This window comes from Pinus tabuliformis, chromosome 9 (assembly GCF_031772625.1).
Source record: "Pinus tabuliformis cultivar Carrire ecotype Pingquan chromosome 9, CPIR1, whole genome shotgun sequence".
NCBI lineage: Eukaryota > Viridiplantae > Streptophyta > Pinopsida > Pinales > Pinaceae > Pinus > Pinus tabuliformis.
Window position 1 is genome coordinate 278,918,777 of NC_142307.1, and position 21,678 is coordinate 278,940,454.

Here is a 21,678-nt window from a genome sequence, read left to right on the forward strand (position 1 = left end):
TTTCCAATATATGCTGTCCATTCGGACATAGACTCCTTCATCCTCTTCAATGACAGCGCAAGCCTCTCAAACAATGACATTAAGACCGAAACACTCATACAAGAACAAAACATTGATCAAACAAGTAGCACCTGCCAAATTTCAATCAACCCAACAATACACATAAACCCTCCTCTAGTTGTCAAAGATTGTCAAACAAATGATGAAATTATCCCAGGAAACAAATGGGAAAAGAAACCTCAACTCATGCTCACATTGCCATCCCATGAACAGAATGTTAAATCTCCTATTCAGCAAGACATTCTGTGGGCCCTAGAGTTTGATGGCTCAGTCAACAAGTTAGGGGCAGGAGCTGGAGTATGGATACATAACAAAGAGAAAGGCTATGCAGAAGGCAGGGCTTACAGATTGAAGTTTAGATGCACTAACAACATAGCAGAATATGAAGCTCTGCTGTTGGGCCTAAAGCTAGCAAAATCACTACAGGCTCCTAAACTCTCCATCATGGGAGACTCTGATCTAGTAATTCAACAAGTGAAAGGAAATTTTGTTACCAACGACAAAAGATTGAGGTCCTATAGGTCTGTTGTAATTGAAATACTAGAGACTTTCTCCGAGTTTGTTATCACAAAAATTCCAAGGGGCCACAATCTCCATGCACACAGCTTGGCAACATTTGCCAGCACCTTCAAATTCCCATTAGAACCCAACAATTGTTTCACGGCAGAGGTCAAATATAGGCCTTCTATTCCAAACAATGTCAAAGAGTGGCAAGTATTTGAGAATGACATGCAAATAAACAACTTTTTAACCTTGCAACAAGAGTTTACAGGATTAAATATTGACCTTGAGACAGCAAGTCAATCACAAAAGCTTGAGACAGCAAATCAATCACAAATATTTGATGGAGCAAGTCCATCACAATTACAGTTTCAACAGTCTGCCCACCCAATGTCACCTAGAACAGCCAAACAATTACTCAGTCCAACCATTTTCAACAAAGAAAACATTCAGCAAATTCACCAAATTGACTGTGAAGAGGTGAGCAACGCTGAAGATGAAATCATACAACTCAAAGACAATCTCCTTCCAGCAGGCCTTACCCCACTAGAGGACATTTTTGACTCAAATGATGTCCCCAGGAAACCAAAGATGCAGCCATTAGATGCAACAATTGAAGAATGTAACATTGGCACCACTGACAAGCCTAAAATAATAAAGCTATCTGCTGCTTTGCCCCCTGATCAAAAACCCAAATATATTGATCTCTTTAAAGAGTTCCAAGATGTCTTTGCTTGGGGTTATGAGGACTTGAAGTCTTATGATACCTCTGTTATCCAGCATACCATTCCCCTCAAGCCTAATCAAAAACCATTCAAACAGAAATTGAGAAGAATCAATCCTGTGCTCCTTCCTTCCATTGAAAAGGAATTACAGAAAATGTTCAAAGCTGGTATCATAGCACCAATTAGGTTTTCTGAGTGGATTTCAAATTTGGTCCCTACAAGAAAGAAAACTGGTGGGATTAGACTTTGTGTAGACTTAAGGAATTTGAACCAAGTGTCACTTAAAGACAACTACCCCTTACCCAAAATGGATCACATTCTTCAAAGAGTAGTAGGAGCTTCAAGAATATCATTGCTGGATGGTTTCTCAGGTTTCAATCAAATCCTGGTACACCCTGATGATCAAGACAAAACTGCATTTACTACCCCATGGGGCACTTTCAAGTATGTGAAAATGCCCTTTGGATTGAAAAATGCAGGGGCAACATTTCAGAGAGCAATGGACATTGCTTTTGCAAAAGAGATTCATGACTTCTTGGTCATTTACTTAGATGATCTAACACCCTTTTCAAAATCTGACCAAGAACACTTGAAACATTTAAGACAAATCTTCATAACATGCAGAAAATATGGTATTTCCTTAAACCCCAAGAAGTCATTATTTGGCTTGGAAGAAGGGAAACTTCTAGGGCATATTATTTCAAAAAATGGCATAAGAATTGATCCAGATAGGATACAAGCTATCCTACAAATGCCTCACCCAAGGAATGTCAAGGAGCTGCAAGGATTTTTAGGAAAAATCAACTTTTTAAGAAGGTTTATCCCAAATTTAGCAGAATTAATCAGATTACTAAACAATATGCTAAAGAAAGATTCAAAGGTCAAATGGACTGTTGAAGCAAAACAAGCTTTCGAAAGTATAAAATTGGCCCTGACTCAAACCCCAGTGTTAACTAATCCTCAGTTTGACAGAGACTTTATTATCTTCTCATTTGCCTCCCAGCATACTATTGCTGCTGTATTATTGCAGAAAGATGACCAAGGGAATGAAAAGCCCATTGCTTTTTTCAGCAGAGCTCTTAGAGATGCCCCCCTAAAGTATCAAATAATGGAAAAACAAGCCTATGCTTTGATCAAGGCTATTAAAGACTTTAGGATTTACATCCTTTACTCCCATGTTGTGGCTTATGTACCAAGTCCTATTGTCAAAGACATTCTCACCCAAGAAAACTTAGAGGGCAGGAGAGGAAAATGGATTGCCAATATACTAGAATTTGACATTGAAATAAAGCCTACAAAGCTGATAAAAGGACAAGGTTTGGCCAAGTTAATGACAGAAGCAAATTTCCAAGCCTTAGACATTAACCAACTGGACAGTGAAACAGAGCTGGCGACTCCAAAGATCAATGTAGCCTTTGAACAATCTCCTTGGTACTCTGATATCTGTTATGTGTTACAAAACCTGTGTGCTCCCCCAGGACTGTCCAGAACTAAGTGTAGGTTCCTAAAAATGAAAACATCTAGATTTTGTGTGATGGATGAAAATCTACTGTGGAAAAACCATGAAGGTATTTTGCTGCACTGTCTAATAGAGAATGAAACTAACAAAATCATGCAAGACTTCCATGCTGGAGACTGTGGTGGACATTTGTACTGGAAGTCCACTGTGGACAAGATATTGAGGGCTGGTTATTACTGGCCTACTATGTTCTCTGATGTTAAGAAATTTACAGCCTCATGCCACAAATGCCAACTGTTTGAAGGCAAAAGACAGTTGCTGCCACTTCCTTTGAAGCCTATTGCAACAGAGAAACCTTTCCAACAATGGGGTTTGGATTTCATTGGAGAAATTCATCCCTCATCTTCAGGGCAACACAGATGGATTCTAACAGCAACAGACTACTTCACCAAGTGGATTGAAGCTGCCCCATGCAGACAAGCAAATGATTCAGTAATCATTCAGTTTTTGGAAAACAATATACTGGCTAGATTTGGCTGCCCAGACAAGATAATAACAGACAATGCTGCTGCCTTCAGATCCAAAAAGATGGTAAACTTCTGCCATAAATTTCACATTACTTTGGGCCATTCTACAGCTTACTATCCTCAAGGAAATGGCCTTGCTGAATCATCAAACAAAAGTTTGATAAATATCATAAAGAAAGTGCTGGAAGAGAACAAAAAGAACTGGCATAAGAAACTAGTAAATGCCTTATGGGCAGACAGACTAACAACTAAAAGATCAATTGGGACCAGCCCATATGAGTTAGTCTATGGATTAGAGGCTAGATTTCCTTCATCACTAGGAGTGCCGGTTATGAAACTTCTGCAGGAAAGCCAAGCAGAGCCAAATGACATGCAAAGAAGGATTAACCAGATAATTTGTTTACATCAGACCAGAGAACAAGTTTTCAGCAGAGTGCAGATACTACAAGAGAAACTGAAAAGGGCTTTTGATAGAAGAACCAAAGCAGAAGATTTCAATGTGGGGGACAAAGTTTTAAAGTGGGATGCAAGAAGAGAAGAGAAAGGGAAACATGGAAAGTTTGACTCTTTATGGAAAGGACCATTTGCTGTCCAAGCAGTACAAGGTAACAACACTTATTTCCTCAAAAGTCTTACTGAAACTGACTTGGATGAAGGTCCTGTTAATGGCAGGATGCTGAAGCACTACTTTGACTATTCCCCATGAGTGGAACCTAAGGATTCTTTGTATATATGTAGATGTACATATTGTTTTCTGTTTTAGATTGTAAAAAGCAGTTTTCCCAAGTGATTTACCAAGCAGTCAAAGGCAAATAGAATCAGAGGTCTTCCAAAAGAGAAACACACTATTTTGACACATTCATGCAGCAGATTTCAAAGACAAAGATGGGCAGTCAAGGAACAAGGCAATCTGACCTGCTGTTCTTGGTCTTTCAAAAGAAAAACCATCCCCATGTGGAGCCACTGTTGGATACCTATACCAATAGGTTTCATATTTCATGATTGGCAAGAAAGGCCAAATATGCTCTGCTTTGGTATCCCAAAGATCCCATATTTCCTAGAAAGCAAGAGGTGGGTAAAGTGTTTCAAGTATTGAGGACCTTATTTCAATTTTGTGGATGATTCAACAGTCTAATCTGGATCATGCCATGTGTTCAATTTTGAGTTACAGAATAGAGAAAGAAGTCTGTCCAAACTGTTTAATCTTGGCAGAAAAGTAGTTTAGGTAGAGAAGCAAAGGTTCCCAACAGCTTAATCTGGGACCTTGGAAGAGATAAGGGTAGAAGTAGATAGAAAAGAAAAAAGAAAAAGCCAAAGAAAAGAAAAGGCAAGTAAGGGTTTGCAAGTCCAAATGCACCCTCTATGGAGAAACAAAAAATGCTAGGGAAATAGCTGGGTAGGCAGTTGTGGTTGCAGAAAGGATATTTTCACCATTACACATATGTCAACAGGTGTTGCCAAGGCAAAATCTATCAATAGAAAAAGTGGTTAATTCCATCATATTACAGCAAGGAGCATGACTAACTTCCTTCTTCCCCTTTATTCCATTACTAACACTCCCTTTCTTTCAGCTGAGATTTATGAAGAGAGATCATGGTTTTATGGTGGTTCTAGTTCATTCAGAATCCACATTTCTTGTCTAAGACCTTTTCATTTTGATCTACTCTCAAAACCAAGTCAATTTCAGATAAACTCAGTAAAATCCCTTTCATTTGCTCCCTTCATTCATATTAACCTCTAATTTTACTATATAGCTCCCCTATTTTACCCCTTCCCCTAATAATACTAACACTAAGGTGTATAAAGCCCCAAATCTTATATATACTCCCTCCCCTTGGCATTATAGCCATATGGTCTTCAAAAGGGACCAAAGTGACATCTGGTCACTTTGGTGAACCTGTCCCATCCCATTCCCCCTTGCTGCAAGTCAAACAGCTCCTCAAACCACCATTTGCATTGAAAAACCCTTACAAAACCCTATTCCGCCTTCAAATCCTTTGCAAAAGTTACCAAAGTTAAAAAACCCGCCTCTGGCGCATTTCCAAAGGGTTAACGCATTATGGGTTTAATGAAAAATCATTCGAAAACCAACAAAAAACCCATAAAACCTAAAGTTCCCCGCCCGCATATAACCCGAGCACCTCCATACTCCGCCCACCGTCGGATCAAGGCCTGAAGATCTGACGATCCACGTCAATATCGGAGCGGCTCCCACTGCTGTACTTTACCGCCCGAGATGCTGACGTTGCGTCACGTCAGGGCCTCTCCACGCGTCAAACACTGAGGTATCTCGGAGCCGGGCCTGACAACTTCCCCGCCGTACCCAAACCGCCCCGAGAAACCGTAGCGGTTAGCTTTAACCGTAACCACTACGGTCCTAACTGCCACCTATTCTCCGCTAATTCATCGCCACGTCGCGTCCGCTCGTACTCACCTCTGCCATTCGTCCACCTGTCCGCTGACGTGGTTGCCACCTCATCACCCCTTGGACCAATAATTCACTGCCACGTCACCCGACGACGTCAGCTGACGTCACCTCACCGTGACCCACCATGACATCATGCTGACGTCATCATGAAAAAGCGCCAAAATGGTAAAAAACCCATATTTACCCAAAAAAGCCGCGTTTTTCTCACTTTCGCTCCTGTCGCTATTGTTCTCCCTGCATGGCTGTTTACGTCCGAATTTCCGCCAACCTGTTGATTTAACCCGGGCGACCTCCTCAGCAGCAAACGTGCACACCTGCTCGACCTCCGCTCGCCAATTTACAGGTATTTACAGTTGTCTTGCCCTCCATACCACTGTTATCGAACTTTAATTTGTTCAGAAGGATAAAGGCACCTCAAAAACTATATTTACACCGCCCATTTCCCTCTGCAAGTCCACATTTGCCACTGTGAAGTCGAAAAACACCAGCCGAGCCATAATTCTGGTAAATTCACCCAAAAGCAATATTCACTGTGTATTCTCGGAAAATTCCTTGTTGGTCTCAATTTACCCGCAAAAAGAGGACATAGTTAGACCTTAAGAGAAGCTCTGCTCCTAAAAAAACAAACAGTATTTCAATTGCTGTTGAGTAAATTCCCCTCTGGTGTCCAAAATACAAACTGTCTTTACAGAGAATCACCTCTATTCTGTGTTGCTTCCATTTTGACTATTCACCTACAATTGTTGCACTTTGAAGAACTATGGAGACTCCTATTGCTCTAAATATCAAGCCCCTCAATGCTCCTCACCAGGAATTAGCATGGAAACCCCTGGGAGACATGGATTACCAAATGCTGGACTGGTTCCCTATGGGAACCAAATACAATATCCAGATGATGAATGAGTTAAAAGCCCAGCACCTGAGTGGGGCAGACATCTTGGGAATTTGGGACTCAAATTTACCCATCTTCAACCTTCCCCAAGTAAATCCTATGCCAGAACTCATCTACAGCTGCCAGGAATGTTATGACCCAACCCAAAGAGCTGTCATCAGCCCCACAGGCTCAATCCTGTTCCAGATTACCCCAGAAAGTATAAATGGAATGCTGCACTTCCAAACTGCCAAGCAATTGACTCCCCTCTCTATGCAGAATTTGATAAACAAAGGGACCAAGCTGTCAAATGACCAAATCATTAAAATCAATCAGTTGTTTGTAAGACCAGGCTCTGAATCAGTCAGAACCCCTCCTATTGGGTATCACTACTTGAATGATTTGGGCAGGATGTTAGTGGATTTAATCAGTTATGTCCTAGGATTCAGGGGGATAGAGGATGTGGATGATAGCCTAATGGCAATGCTGTCTATATTCTCTCCTGGTAAACCCCCAGCTGTACATTATGACTATGCAACCTACATTGCAGATAAAATCCATGAGCAGTTTATGAACTTGAAGAGGGAAAGACTATTCAGGTATACTTCATATATATACCATCTGTTCTTGTTCTATCAGCCAGCCACCTTCTCTGTTCCTTTGAAACCACTCAATGCCCAGGGAATTCCAAGGTCAGTTGTATTCTGGACTTCTATTTTTCATCATATCTCTGTATCACCTTACACATACACTGAGTTCATTGACTTATTCATCTATCCAGTCATGACAGTATTGCATGGTACTCCTCCTCCTAGACTAACTGATGACATGAGGAGAATTCTCCATTTGAATAAGTCCTACAGCATTGGTAATTGGTACTTCTACCAAAACCACACAGTCATCAGGATATATGGCTGTGAGTTGAACCCATTTAGGTTGCCAAGGTATGTCCCCATGAGGCTTTTTGCCTTGGAATATTTCAGACAGTTTGGGAACTCAGACTATCTTCATTTTCAGAGCAACAACAAGAAGTCACAGTTGAAGGTAAGGAACCAGCTGGGTCCTTTCCTATATAACAAGAAAGAAGAGGGATGGAAAGAGGCAAACACTATCCTGGAAGGCCTCAGACTGCAAACCAGCTTTGAATGGATACCCTATGACCCCAATCATGCTATCTCCCTCAGGAGGATTAGATACAAATTGGGTAGCTATGCACACAAGAGACAACCTGAGATTGAACAGTATGCCAATGCATCAAATTGGGAGGAGGGTACCCTAGAGGAGGGAATTACTAATGAAGAGTTACTTGAGAGAGAGGCTAGAAATATGCAAAAGGAAGCTGACTTGGAAACTTGTGGACAGGTGCCCCTCTCCTACAAAAAGCAACTTGGAGCAGCTGCTACATCATCAACAGCACAGCAGCAAACTGCCGAGAAAGCACCACAGACAGCAAGCAGAGATAAAGGGAAGCAGGTGGAACAGCCACCTCCACTGACAGAAGAACAAGTGGACACATTACTACAGCAGCAAGAAGAGATGGAGCAGCAGGAATTCGGGCAGCAACAGGAAGAGGAACAGTTTAGTGAACAGCAGCCCTTGCAGCAAGAAAAAGTGACTGATCCTCCAAGCTCCACTGAGCAACAGGCTCAGACAGTGGTGCCTCCTAGAGCAGAAACCACTGTTGATACCTCGGTCCTCCAAACCCCACAAAAGGAGGACTTCACCAGGAAAAGGGATAGAGAGACTCCCCTGACTTCATCCATTAATCGGGGAGAGAAAAGACAAAGACTAAATGACTCCCAAGAGGATGACATAGCAGTGAGGCAAGCAATGGGCATGGGCCCACCCAGTGGAGAAGTTTCAGCCAGTTCATCTCAGCATGAACATGATAGAACTATAAGAGGAGAGGTCAGCTCCTCCAGCCAGCACAGAGAGGGACAGACAAGCATCAAGCAGCAATTTATTGACATCAAGAGGAGGAGTGATCCTATTAAAATTCGGCTGTACGATCATTTGCTGAACCTGGCTCCTACAAATCAGCAAAGACTCATGTCTGCCTTTGATGTAAGTGAAGGCAAGATGATCATGAGTCACTTCATGCCCACAACACTGCATCCTCAATCCACCTCGGATTACCTAAGAACCAACATGGAGGTGCTGGCCAAAGACATACACCCTATGGATAAGATTGAATTACATAAACAAACTGGTGAAATGGTGTATGCCTCCTTGGCAGGTGAGACATTGGAGAACTACAAATTGAAGAGCAGCCTTGATAATACAGCCTCTCAGCTGGAATTGGAGAGAGCATCATCACAAGCCAAGGACAACCGGATCAAGTCCTTGGAAGAGGTAATTATCGAAATAGGACATGATCCTAAAGATGTTAAGGGTATCCAAGAACTCCTGAAGATAAGGGATGCAGACATGGCAGCTTTAAGAAAGAAAATCAAGCTCCCAGCTACCATCCATCCACAAACAGATGAGGTTGCCCAGCAAAGGCAGGAAAAGGATGCTACAGACCTGCTGGTATCCCTGTACAAGGAGCTGGTTCGAACTCAAGACCAGCTAGGACAATCAGAAGCTGCAAAGGCAGCACTACAAACAGCAATGAAGCAAAGAGAAGAGGGCCAACCCTCCCAGCCTCCTCCTGTGATAATTAATCTTGAGGAAGTCCCTCCAACAACTACTCCTCCTCCTCAGCAAACGGGAACTACAGCACCATCTACAGCAACGACTACACCAACACCAGGACAGACTCCCAGTCTGGATATGCAGAAGCTACAAGCTGAGATCCAAATTCTTGAATCCCAAATGAAAGAGCTTGATGAAGTCAAGAAGACTTTGGCCAAGGTAAATGATAAATTTGACAAAAGCAAGCAGAATGAAGCAACAAAGGAGAGAGAGATAAAAGCTCTAAAAAAGAGAATAGCTGAACTAGAAAAAGAGCTTGCACTAGAGAAGGTAACAGCAGAACTAAAGGCAGTCCTCTGGAGTAACATCGGTCGATCCATCACCAATCAGTGGCAGTACATTGAGACTATGGATGAGCAAATAGCACTCATCACCAAGGCAAACAAGGAAATACACAGAGCAAGAGCAAGCCTTGGCCACATGCCAGATGCTGCCAACAGAATGGTCAATGTTTTAAATAACAAAACTAGCTCTCAACTAGCTGCCATGGGAATTACTAACAGGACTGAAACAATCTCAGTAGTTAAACGAGTCCTGACACTAAGAAACCTAGTTGGAACACTGGAGAGGAGAACACAGGACATGCAGACTGAAATCAACAAATTCCTGGACAGATTCCTGGCATTACAGAACAGAGGCCTCCCCAACATTTTAAGCAGTGTAGGAAGACTGCTCACCCTAGAAAATTACAACAAAAGGATTGATGCCTATGCGGTAGCACAAATTGCAAAACAGCCCAGTACTTCAGCAGACACAGGGCCAGCATCGGGGCAGAATCTGTATGATAGGGTGGATAGTCTGTTTTTTATTATGAATGAAATTCATCATCTGTTTGATACACCACCGAATTTCTTTAAGTATACTGGGGCAGATGAGACTATGGGAGCAATCATAAGACACCAATTGCCCACACAGGAAGAGTGGAGGAATCTGACACAGGTAATCTTATCAGGTCCGAACCCGTGAGGTTGGTTTTTCTCCAGCACATGATCAGTCATACGCAGGCACAATTTTGATGAATAAAATCTACAAGGAAGAGGCAGAAGCTGAGCCAACTCAGCAGAGCTATTCTCTCACCACTGCAGCAGTCACAATCATAGGTGACAAACACAGCATACAGCGCACAAGCCATAAAGTCGGGTTCTCCAGCATTCAATCAAAATATCTCAACCGACTCAGCAGATCCCAAAGGCCAAAATATCTTCTGACAGAACATTAAAGCGCCTTTATTTTGTATTCAATGCTGTAATAAATTTCTGATAATAATATCTCAAAGTTGGTACGAGCATTAAATCTGAGATAACTCAGGACTCAGATATTTTTGTAAAGAATCGCAAGTATATATTCGCCCCTCATAGAAGCTTAAGGGGTTGTTGTAATTTTCCTTTGAAGAGCTCTCACTTGCTGTAAAAATTCTCAGAGAAATAATACAAAAGGAGAATGGAATTTCCAAAGCTTGGTGTACTTTGATGCGTTGTGATGAATGGTGAATGTTGCAAGATTCCAGAGTGTTTCATAAAACAATAAGTTTTCTCAAATCTCTGTATTACATGTTTTCGAGTCTTTTGTTCTCTTTCATTGTCCAGATGTTTTACACTTAATAGCAAAGTAGAAGAATAGTTCCAGGACTTAATCCATGATTACCCTGAACTCAAACTGAGCTATTATCCATGTTTTCCTCAGATACAGTAACAGAAGTGTAATTCTTAATTGCTGCACTTTGAAACTATATCTTTCGCTGTGATAGATATTCCCAGGGATTCAAGTTTGCCCCTGTGACATCTGTCTTTTTCTCATAACCAGTTTGGTGGAAACAGTTAAAAATGAGTGAAAATTCTTGAATGCTTTCATTGTTTGTCTTACCTGTTTCCTGTTATTAATCAAAATTTGTTCTATGAAACATCCAAATGGCCCTGTAAGTTTCACCGGTTCATCTCAAAGTTTCTAGATACCTACTGCTACAGACTCCATTGCCCAATGATACTGGACTCTCTGAATATCACATCACAAGAGATCTGAAGGAAATTCTTCAACCAAAACATAAACAAAACTTGTGCATAATAGCTAGCCTAAAACCCTATCATAAACAGTTACAAATCATAAAGAGAGAGCCCTCTCTGATCACAGTTTGGCTAGAAACAGTGATCCAAAGATTGGTTAGTGGTTACCCCGGCCGTATTCCCTTGGGAGTCAAAGGGAACAACCTGGGTGTTAACACTTTGAATGCATCACATTTCAAAATGAAATGTTTTTCGGATTCCACAGCCCTAGAAGTGCAAAATGTACACACCAATTCTTCCCAAGCTTCTTTAGGCCTTTTCCTCCATCCTGTTTTACACAGAAGTTGATGTGAGTTGGTCCTTAATTAATCCTTAAATTGATGATAGTTATGTGTTAGAATTTATGAAACATACTTTTAATTAGAGCAAGCCGTTTAGGAACGAATTAAAATTTTAGGGCTTTATGCCCTAATTTGAGCACATTCTCCTTGCAGAATTACTAACTGGCATATTGAAGTAGTGCGAGATTATTATTGTTTCATATTTGATAATGGTATCACCCAGGGCCTCTCTGATCTCCTTTCCAAGAATGCCAACCTGTATTCTGTCAAACTTCCATGAATTTTGATCCTCAAAATATATTCGACGCAGAATCAGAGAAACTGCTCGTTTTCTCTTTAATTTGTTATATTCTTGGTGAGCAATGGCTACCCTTTTGTTATCTAGGAATTTCGGCCATTCCTTCACTATGGATTATAGGCTATGAATTACAATTGAAATATATGGAGGATTCCACAAGCGGCTGCTTCATGGGGGTCCAATAAAAATATTTTGATTTTGCCACAGGCTCCTCGTCCATCCATAAATTATGATATGTATACTTGTTTTTTTTTTTTTGGTCCATTTTCATTTGTAATCTGCAATGATGAATTTCATGGCCCAGGGATTTTTCGTGACTATTGGATTCATCAACATGCTGGGCATGCTCTGGCAACTTTGTGTTGGCAGACTATTGTAAATAACACGAACATGAGGGTGGCCATCGATATGATCATTTTTTACTTCATCATCATTATCATTGTTGCAGGCAACCCTTCCATCAATAATGGCTACCATGTTCGCATTCGTGTCTACCTCTTGCTTCCCAGAGTATCGTTCCAGATTCTCTTCACAACTTTTCTTCTTCAGATCAACGGAATCAACCATGCCCAATCTCCCAACTCAACGATTTAGCTCACAGTCACAACCAGATGAATCAATCAGGACTGCCTCTAAGCCTAATCATTTTTTTTTTACAGCAACATTAGCATCGGTTCGTTTTCCTGGACAAGAACATTATCATTAATATTGTCATTGGAAACGTTGTTATAATTCCACATATGGTGTCAACATATGATGTAATTTTACTACCTCCAGCATTTAATTTGGTCAGCGTTGATATATTGCGGAATACACCAATCATAATACATAATGTGGCCTATATTAATTCCCGTTGATTTATGGAGAACATCATACTACAACGACAGAGCATTAATACCTTGACATCTATACTTGACATGGTTTCCTAAATTGAAGCTTTATTGTTGAAGCCTTATCATCTAACATTATTGGTAGTATACATAATACTTCTTATAACTTTTATTAATTGTCATTGAAATTGATTTATGGAGGAATCACTCGAGAATGTTTTTATGAATTAGGCTTTTGGGCTTCCTTTCCACATGCAAAGACTAGAATATGTTTCTGGAGCAGCATCTACAAGTATAGGACATTATATTGCCCAACATTAATACTTTAACATGTTAAAGCTAAATCCCTTGTCATTGATGTCAAAGGGGGAGGTAAGTAAAGGTATGGAGACAAAATGAATGCAAAAGAAGAGGTAATAGAAAGAACCACTGTGTTGGCATCAATGTCAAAGGGGGAGAATGTTGGTAATGTTGGCATTGATGTCAAATTGTCATAATTGATGGATGTGTTGACATTAATTCATGATGTATGCCAGTGTTGCAAGAGTGATTGAAATGCAAAGTGATGTGAAGTGCAAAGGCTATGATAATAGACGTGAAGGCTAAACATTGTAAAATGGAATATAAAATATTGAGACACAAGATAAAAATATATGCTTTCATTAAATAGAAAAATGTAGTATACAAGATAATAAGAATTTGATTTGTTTCTTGTAATCATTACTAGTTGAGTTGTTTTATTTCATCTTTATATATATATATATATATATATATATATATTATTTTTACTTTTATTTTTTTGAAGAGGCAAGCTTGTGAACAATGTTAGAAGACCAAGAGACAATGCATCATTTCATATTCCTTCAAAGAATGCAAACAACCAATAAGGCTTGAAGAGGCACAAAGTTGAAAAGGAGCAGTAAATATTTGCAGTAGACTTGACAATAAAAGTGTATATCAAGTAACCAACAATTTTGACTTGATATTGTGATTGAGAGATTGTTGTCCCTTTCTATGTTGTAGCTTGATAAATAACATGTTGTATCATGTTCAGGCAAGAGCCTCATGTAGGTTGTAGCCTGCTAAAAAATTGTGGGAGTTGGAGCTTCCTTAAAAATTGTGGGAGTTGGAGCTTCCTTTGAGGTAGGAGCCTCTTTTAGGGTTGAGCCTACAAAAATATGATGTAATAAGTGTTATAGACATTTTTGTGCCTTACAGCATGAAGCATGAAATGTCCATAATCTAAGGGATCCAAAGTCCCTAAACATGATGTTCCTACCCCTAGAGGAACAAGGTCAGCAAACCACAGCACTTCAGATCAGTTCTCCACCTGAAAACACTCAAAAACAAGCAATTTCGGGATCATGTCAACTGCTCCACTGAGCATCTGCGCTGAATGTCAACTGCTCCTCTCTGTACCTGCGTTGAATGTCAACTCTAATGAAGGCTACCTGCGCTGAGCGAGATTGGACAAATGGCACATTCATTTCTCAAGGTGTCAATGCCCAGGAAGCTTCCAAAATGACACTTGGATCAAGGAAATCGCCCTGTGATGAGTAAGAGGATCTAAAACTCCAAGTGGAAGCAAGGATCTCCAAGTGGACTCAAGAACTGAAGTTTAACTAAAGTGGGAGAGGACACAAGTCAGCTTCACACCAGTCTCAAGCTGACTCATCCTTTCTCCACTTCTCCTATATATAGAGCTCTCTCATGAGGTCTAGGGAGGCTGTAATTTGGTGAATGCAAGGAAATGTTGTTGGTTTGAGGTTAGAACTATTGGGTGATTGCTTTGAAGGAGGTGAAGAGGAGATTTCTTTCTGCTGGGAGGTGTTGCTGGATTGGGCCTCTTATGGTTGTAACACTCTCAGAACTTTACTTCTTCCATTAATAAAGCATTTGAGGTTCTTCTATATGCATGTGTCTCAATGATGTATTGTTATACTTGTGTATTTGATTTATTCTAATCCTTGAATCAATTATGAATGTATGCTTCTTGTAGTTTCCCTTTCTTGTTCTCTTGCAGGATCTTTGTGTAGCTGGGCCAGTGAAAGAGCAAGGAGCTGGGAGCAAGCAGCAAGGAGAGAAGATTGGATCAAACACTAAGCGAAAGACATCGGTTGGTGGATCCCTTTCTCCCCTTTTACTTTCGTAAAGAAGAAATCTTAGATAGCTTTGCTTTCAGTTGTTGTTGAGGTACTATCACCCTTAGAGTGGGATAGGGTCATTCCGTATTGGATACTTTTCCCTACAACAAACTGGCGACTCCGCTGGGGATCGTATCTTGTTGGTTGTTTGTGTTTTAGCTATTCATTTCCTAAACACAGGGAGTACCGAATAGAACTGCATTTGGATCTTTCAAATGCAAAGTAGAGGGCATCTACTCTAGCTCAGTTTCTGGGCATGTTTATGATTTGAAGAGCTGATCCACAAGGACTCTGAACAGCTCTTAGTGATAGCTTTTCATCCTCCTTATCATCCCTTTGTGTGTACTTGACTGATAGCTTCTGATTTGGCCAAAAACTGTGAATTTTTGAGCAATCTGTGACCCGGAAACTAAGAGAAACGAAAGTTTCGTTCTTCAGTGCAAGTGTTGTGAAGGCAGTCTGCATTTCAGCGCAGTTCCCGAAGGGGCTACCTGCGCTGAATGTCAAACTGACAGTGTACCACCTGCGCTGAACCAGTCTTGCCTTGTGCTACTGGGGTTTCCTGCTATTTCTTGCCCTGTTTTCACCTTTTTTTTTGCTGCCTGTTACCAGTCAATGTACCTATCTGAAACCAACTTTCCTTGCCACTATTCCGCCTCGGTTGTATAAAGAAACTGTGTTTGTTCTTTGTGTATTTCTTACATCATTTACAGTTTCCCATAACGAAAGTGAACTATTCTTGCTGTGGCCTCTTAGATCTAGACCTGTGATAGGTGTCTTTCTGATCTTAAGAGTGAGTTTGTTTGCTGTTCATAGCTGATTGATTGAGCTTTTTATTTTGTCATATGGTTTGAATTTACATATTTCTAGTGTCGAAACAAGTAAATCTTAAGGTGTCTTTTGATTTTGGACAAACTTGTTTGCTTTCACTTGAAATTGAATTCAAAGTTATACAACAGCTTTCTTTTTGTAATACATCAACATTAAGAAAGAGAAAAGAAATACCTGCATTGTGCATGTGCATTTTGACAGTTTGCATGTTGATTTAGGAAAAAGTGCATTAGTGTGTGCTCTATGATCTGTGTGAAAAGATGATGTCTTTCTTTTCCCTCAGTAGTTAAGATTTTCAAAGTTGAAAGATTGAAAAGCTTGCTTATCATCTTAGACTGCATTTAGGAGTGTTACCATACATCTCATGGTGATCCATAAAGGCAAACTGCTAAACAAGATCAACCTTAAAATAAATTGAATTTACATAACAACGCATTGAAACATAACGCAAACACATAGAGGTCTAAGCTAGAGACGTGTTCCGGCGTCGTTAAATGTGATATCTTAGCGTTGAGTGGTTGGGTGATTCCTCCACGGTGAAATGATAAGTATCAATACGGACTTGTGCTCCCACGTACCGTCGCGTATATATTGGGAGACCCCTATAGGAACAAAGCCTTTATCCATAGGAAGCCGTGTCAGCCGCCCTACTGATCGCGATGCAGTGAACACAACATTCACGAAGATCGACCACCCGTACCGTAAAACGTATTCTGTGGTTTCGCGAAAGGTTTGGCACACCCTCTGCCTAGAACTCCAGAGTAGTTTCTTTTGGCCTTTTTCAAACTCTATAACTAAAAAAGTCCAACCGAGCATTTGTCACTTCGGGCTCGTTAAAACATCGAAGGAGACTAGAGTCATCTTTAGCTTTTTCTCGACTCTTAAAAAGTGAAAAAGCAAGTTGTGTCTAAAGCGTCGTTATAAAATTTATTTTAAACGGAACATAATCACCTCCTATTCCCGCGTTGATCTTTAGGTTGAGAACATGGAACGCCCCAACCAAGGAATTCCACATGATGGAAATCCTAGTCCTTTCTCCTCTTGGGGAGAAGTTGGTGCGCCCCACTTGGCCACATTGTCGCTTCCAGGACTGACAATTGGCCTGCCAGTTTGGCTATTCTCAACCAGTGTAGTTCATAACACCATGGTTCCTGAACAATCGAGTCAACAGTTAGATGAGTCTAGGGCTGCCCACCAGCCTTCAACTTCCTATAACTCTTCCTCCAATCCTTCATCTTCGCAAGGTAGAGCCGGAAAAAGCCAAGCTCCCATGGAGAAGAAGGAGAAGAAGAAGAGAGAGAAGAAGAAGAAGGAGCCTAAGGCGACTGGGGGCAAGCAAAAGACATCTGACAAAAATCCACACACAGCACAGACCGGGCCTAAATCGCCATGTGTCATATGTAGAGGAGACCACTTCCATAGAGATTGTCCCTGTATTCCCCGGATACTAAAGGACTGGTCCCCTCGTTTGCACAATTCGGGAGCATCAACCTCTGATAGCCATGTTGATTGCTTACCGTCAACCAGCGAAAGTGAAGGTTCAAGACAAAGAGGGGGAGCAAGATCTCCCTGCAGACTGTGTGAAGGCGATCACGCCATCCACCGTTGTCCCTTCTTAGACGAAGCGAAGAGAGTTTTGGAAGATCGTCCGGTTTCACCGTTGAGACTTCCTCCTGGATACAAAAAACTCGTGCCAAGTCCTTCGTTGGTTGAAATCTAGCTGGCCCGCTCAAGTGGTCAGCTGAAGTGTCAGTCATTGAAAATGAACCTACTGAATCCAGACCAGACGAAAGTCTAAAGGTCGATACGGCAGTTGACCCGGTTCTTCCTTCAGAGGTTTCATCCTCAAATGACACCGTCATTGAAGATTCATCTTCAAATGACACCCTCACCGAAGAGAATAAGGATGACACCATCCAGATTCTTTTCGTCAACACAGACTCTGATGAGCATCAGGGCAATGCGCCCATTCCTTTATCGCAGGAAGGAACATCGTCAGGGTCATATCCGGCCGTGTATTCGGTCCCACCACCAAGCAACCTGGTTGTATCCTTTGATTGGAACCAATTAGGCAGACCCCGGTTACCAGCCAGTATACCATTCAGAATCATCGTACAAATATACAGAATGGTCGTGGCTGGAACTATCATTGATGAAGGGGCATCTGTGAGTATCCTTTCCTCTATTGCTTGGAAAGCACTGGGTTCCCCCGGCGCTTTTACCTGAGATAAGAAATCTCTCAGGTTTTGATAAAGGAACCAGTCGACCATTAGGGATCCTCCCCAATGTGCCTGTTACATTGAAAGGGAAGACCGTTCAAATGAACGTGATGGTCATTCAAGGACCCTTGGATTATAACCTACTCCTTGGACGAGACTATATGTATTGCATGGGAGCAGTAGTCTCCTCACCCTTTAGAGTAATGTGTTTTCCACACGAAGGAAGAATGGTCAAGCTCGTAGACCAACTTTCATTTCCGGGATCTCGCATCGCAAATAGTCACATACCAACCCTTAATGGTCTATTCACTCAAGAAATGTCTCCACCCCCAGTCCTTCTTCCCGATGAGTGCGAGTGATTCAGAAAGATGGGACTGGAACCCAGGGGGCATGCATCCTGGTCTGCTTTGGGCAGAAAAAACCTTGGGTATAGGGTAGAATTTCCGCAAAAGAGTATGACTAGTCCGTACCCCATCCGTGGTTGGAAGAGGGGTTGTTCTAGAATAAGATTCTTTTGTCAAGGTTACTTGTTTGACAAAGGTCACTCAACTTTGTCTAAAAAAGTAGGCTCTGCCAAAGAAGGGGATCCGTTTGCGGCAGCAAGTAGTAACCATCTTTGGGTAAAAGGCAAGCCTCACCCATTAAAACAAATGTTTTGAAGGATAAGTAGGGGCAGCCTCCAAAGAAAGAGATTCTATTGCTGAAACAAATTGTAACCATCTTTGTGTAACCTAATGATAGACATCACCGAAGAAAGAGTTTCGTTCGCGGCAGCAAACAAAACCATTCTTTGGGTAACCAGAAAGAGGCAAGCCTCACCCATCAAAACGAATGTTTTGAAGGATAAGTAGGGGCAGCCTTGAAATTGTATTTCATACCTGGGGGCATGCAAACCTTTTGGAGTGCAAGCAAAGAGCGGTTATTTATCTGTTTTTTGGATTAGTCGTTTCCGAACTTGCATAAAGAAAGGATGTGGGGCAAAGGTCAAAATTTGCCAAATTAGGAGCACAGCTTCGTGAGATAAAGCTCCATAAAAAATAGCTATCTCACAGGAGACATTTCGTATCTTATGACTGGTATATCGAGCAGTTTTAGCATAAAGTTCATGCTCGTTAAAAAATAAACGCAAGATCCGAGCAGTTTTAGCGCATAGTTCATGCTCGTTAAAAAATAAACATAAGTTTGAGCAGTGTTCAAGCTCGTTAAAAAAACGAACCCATCCCGGTAAATAACCTTGGTAAATGTAACCTATCAGCCATAAAAGCCTTGGTCGTGTTTGCACCCGCCACCTCCACCGTCATTTGGCCAATCGTTCACCTCCATATGATTGTTTACCCATTTTGAGGAATAGCTGCGAAGAGTGATTTCACTTAGCCATCCTTGTGACACTGCCGTGATTGGAAAATTCCAACCTGTACCTGGAATCTGCTGCTATCCCTGTTTATCACTCGTTCCTCAAAAGACGAGTCTTCTTTGAGCTCTTTTCTCCTGACTCGTAAAATATGAAAAGTTTGCCGAGTTTTGGCCTTCCAGCTCGTTAAACGATCGGAAGAGCTATCCCTCCTCTAGATTTTAATCTTTTTGGACCTGAGGGATTATTGCACAAAAGATTGAGCGCTTGTTTTGTTCGGCTCATTAAAAGTACCGAAAACTCATCCCTTCTGTATTGTTTTATACTTTTTCGGACTTAAGGGATTAGATGACGAAAAAGGAATTTTGGAGTTAACTTTCTGTACCTTTTCAGACTCTCTAAAAATGAAAAAGACCGAGTTTTCCTTGTCGTTAGACTCGTTAAAATGATTAAATAGCGACAAACTTGTCTTTAGACGAGAATGAGTTTCCCTATCGCTAGGCTCGTTAAAACATAGCGATGGGCTTGCCCGAAGGGCAGGTTATAGAACAAGCACATGTTATCCTCCTCAAGCTTGACAAAAATAAAGAGGTACTGGTCAGAAATGACTGGGGAAAAATTGGGAGAACCTCAAAGCTTTAATGGTAGCAAGTCACTCTTGAACATGACACTTTGTCCTCCGTATCACATCGGGTTGGGTTGTTTCATTCACCGGTCTCATCACCATGGTCCTCGCCACACCATCCATTTGGGGTAATGCTACCGATCCATCACATCAGTGTCGTTATATGTTCAAGAGATGTCGTTCAGCAAGAGTCAACCGTGTCCCATCCACTGCCATACATTATCCTTCATCCACCCATGATCGCCACCCTGAATCATATGTCACAGATTGTTTTCACCTCCACTAAAATCATTAGCTCCGTTCCGTGTCACTGATGTGGGATTCATTAAGGCCCTCCTTTGACGGATCGCTTCTTGTCGACTTCAGCTCATTATCCAAGAAGTTGATCTAGGAACACCCCCCTCAGTACTTTGAAGCTTGCATGCCTCAATGGCAAGTTTCTCACTTCCGGCGACAGGTATACATCAATGACCTTCGACCGAAAGATTTTGCGTGGTGTTCGACGCCAAGTCCTTTATTCACACCACGTGAATTGTACTGCAGTACCTTGAGGGTCATTATCATTATCGGTGATTCCTCTCGCGCTTGTTAACGGTTTACATTATTGACCGGTAATCAAGCGATGTCTTTCCATGTTCGACTTCAGCGCAATTCTCACATGGATCGACTTGTACTTAGAGTGAAGATCGAACGAGTTTGAAGACCCCGGATCTAGTTTCATCCATCCGGGCTGCGATATATATTCAGGAAATATAAAAACATTTGACATGTACATCATTGCAGCAGATGATCATCCTACTCAAAGGATGATAATTTCAGCAGAGAATTATCAGTCTACCATCAGACGATCGTCTGTTCTATGTACCAAAATGAATTTATAAAGCTGAGCATGGGGATGCCCGCCTCAGCTAGATCATGAAAGCAGAATGAAAAATAATGTATTGTATTGTATCTTATGACAGGTCACCTCTCAGCGATTGAATGAACTTCGGATCCTCTGGATAAAGCATTTCACCCGATAAACGACCTCATACTTTAGGGGGCATCTGTTATAGACATTTTTGTGCCTTACAGCATGAAGCATGAAATGTCCATAATCTAAGGGATCCAAAGTCCCTAAACATGATGTTCCTACCCATAGAGGAACAAGGTCAGCAAACCACAGCACTTCAGATCAGTTCTCCACCTGAAAACACTCAAAAACAAGCAATTTCGGGATCATGTCAACTGCTCCACTGAGCATCTGCGCTGAATGTCAACTGCTCCTCTCTGTACCTGCGCTGAATGTCAACTCTAATGAAGGCTACTTGCGCTGAGCGAGATTGGACAAATGGCACATTCATTTCTCAAGGTGTCAATGCCCAGGAAGCTTCCAAAATGACACTTGGATCAAGGAATTCGCCCTGTGATGAGTAAGAGGATCTAAAACTCCAAGTGGAAGCAAGGATCTCCAAGTGGACTCAAGAACTGAAGTTTAACTAAAGTGGGAGAGGACACAAGTCAGCTTCACACCAGTCTCAAGCTGACTCATCCTTTCTCTACTTCTCCTATATATAGAGCTCTCTCATGAGGTCTAGGGAGGCTGGAATTTGGTGAATGCAAGGAAATGCTGTTGGTTTGAGGTTAGAACTATTGGGTGATTGCTTTGAAGGAGGTGAAGAGGAGATTTCTTTCTGCTGGGAGGTGTTGCTGGATTGGGCCTCTTATGGTTGTAACACTCTCAGAACTTTACTTCTTCCATTAATAAAGCATTTGAGGTTCTTCTATATGCATG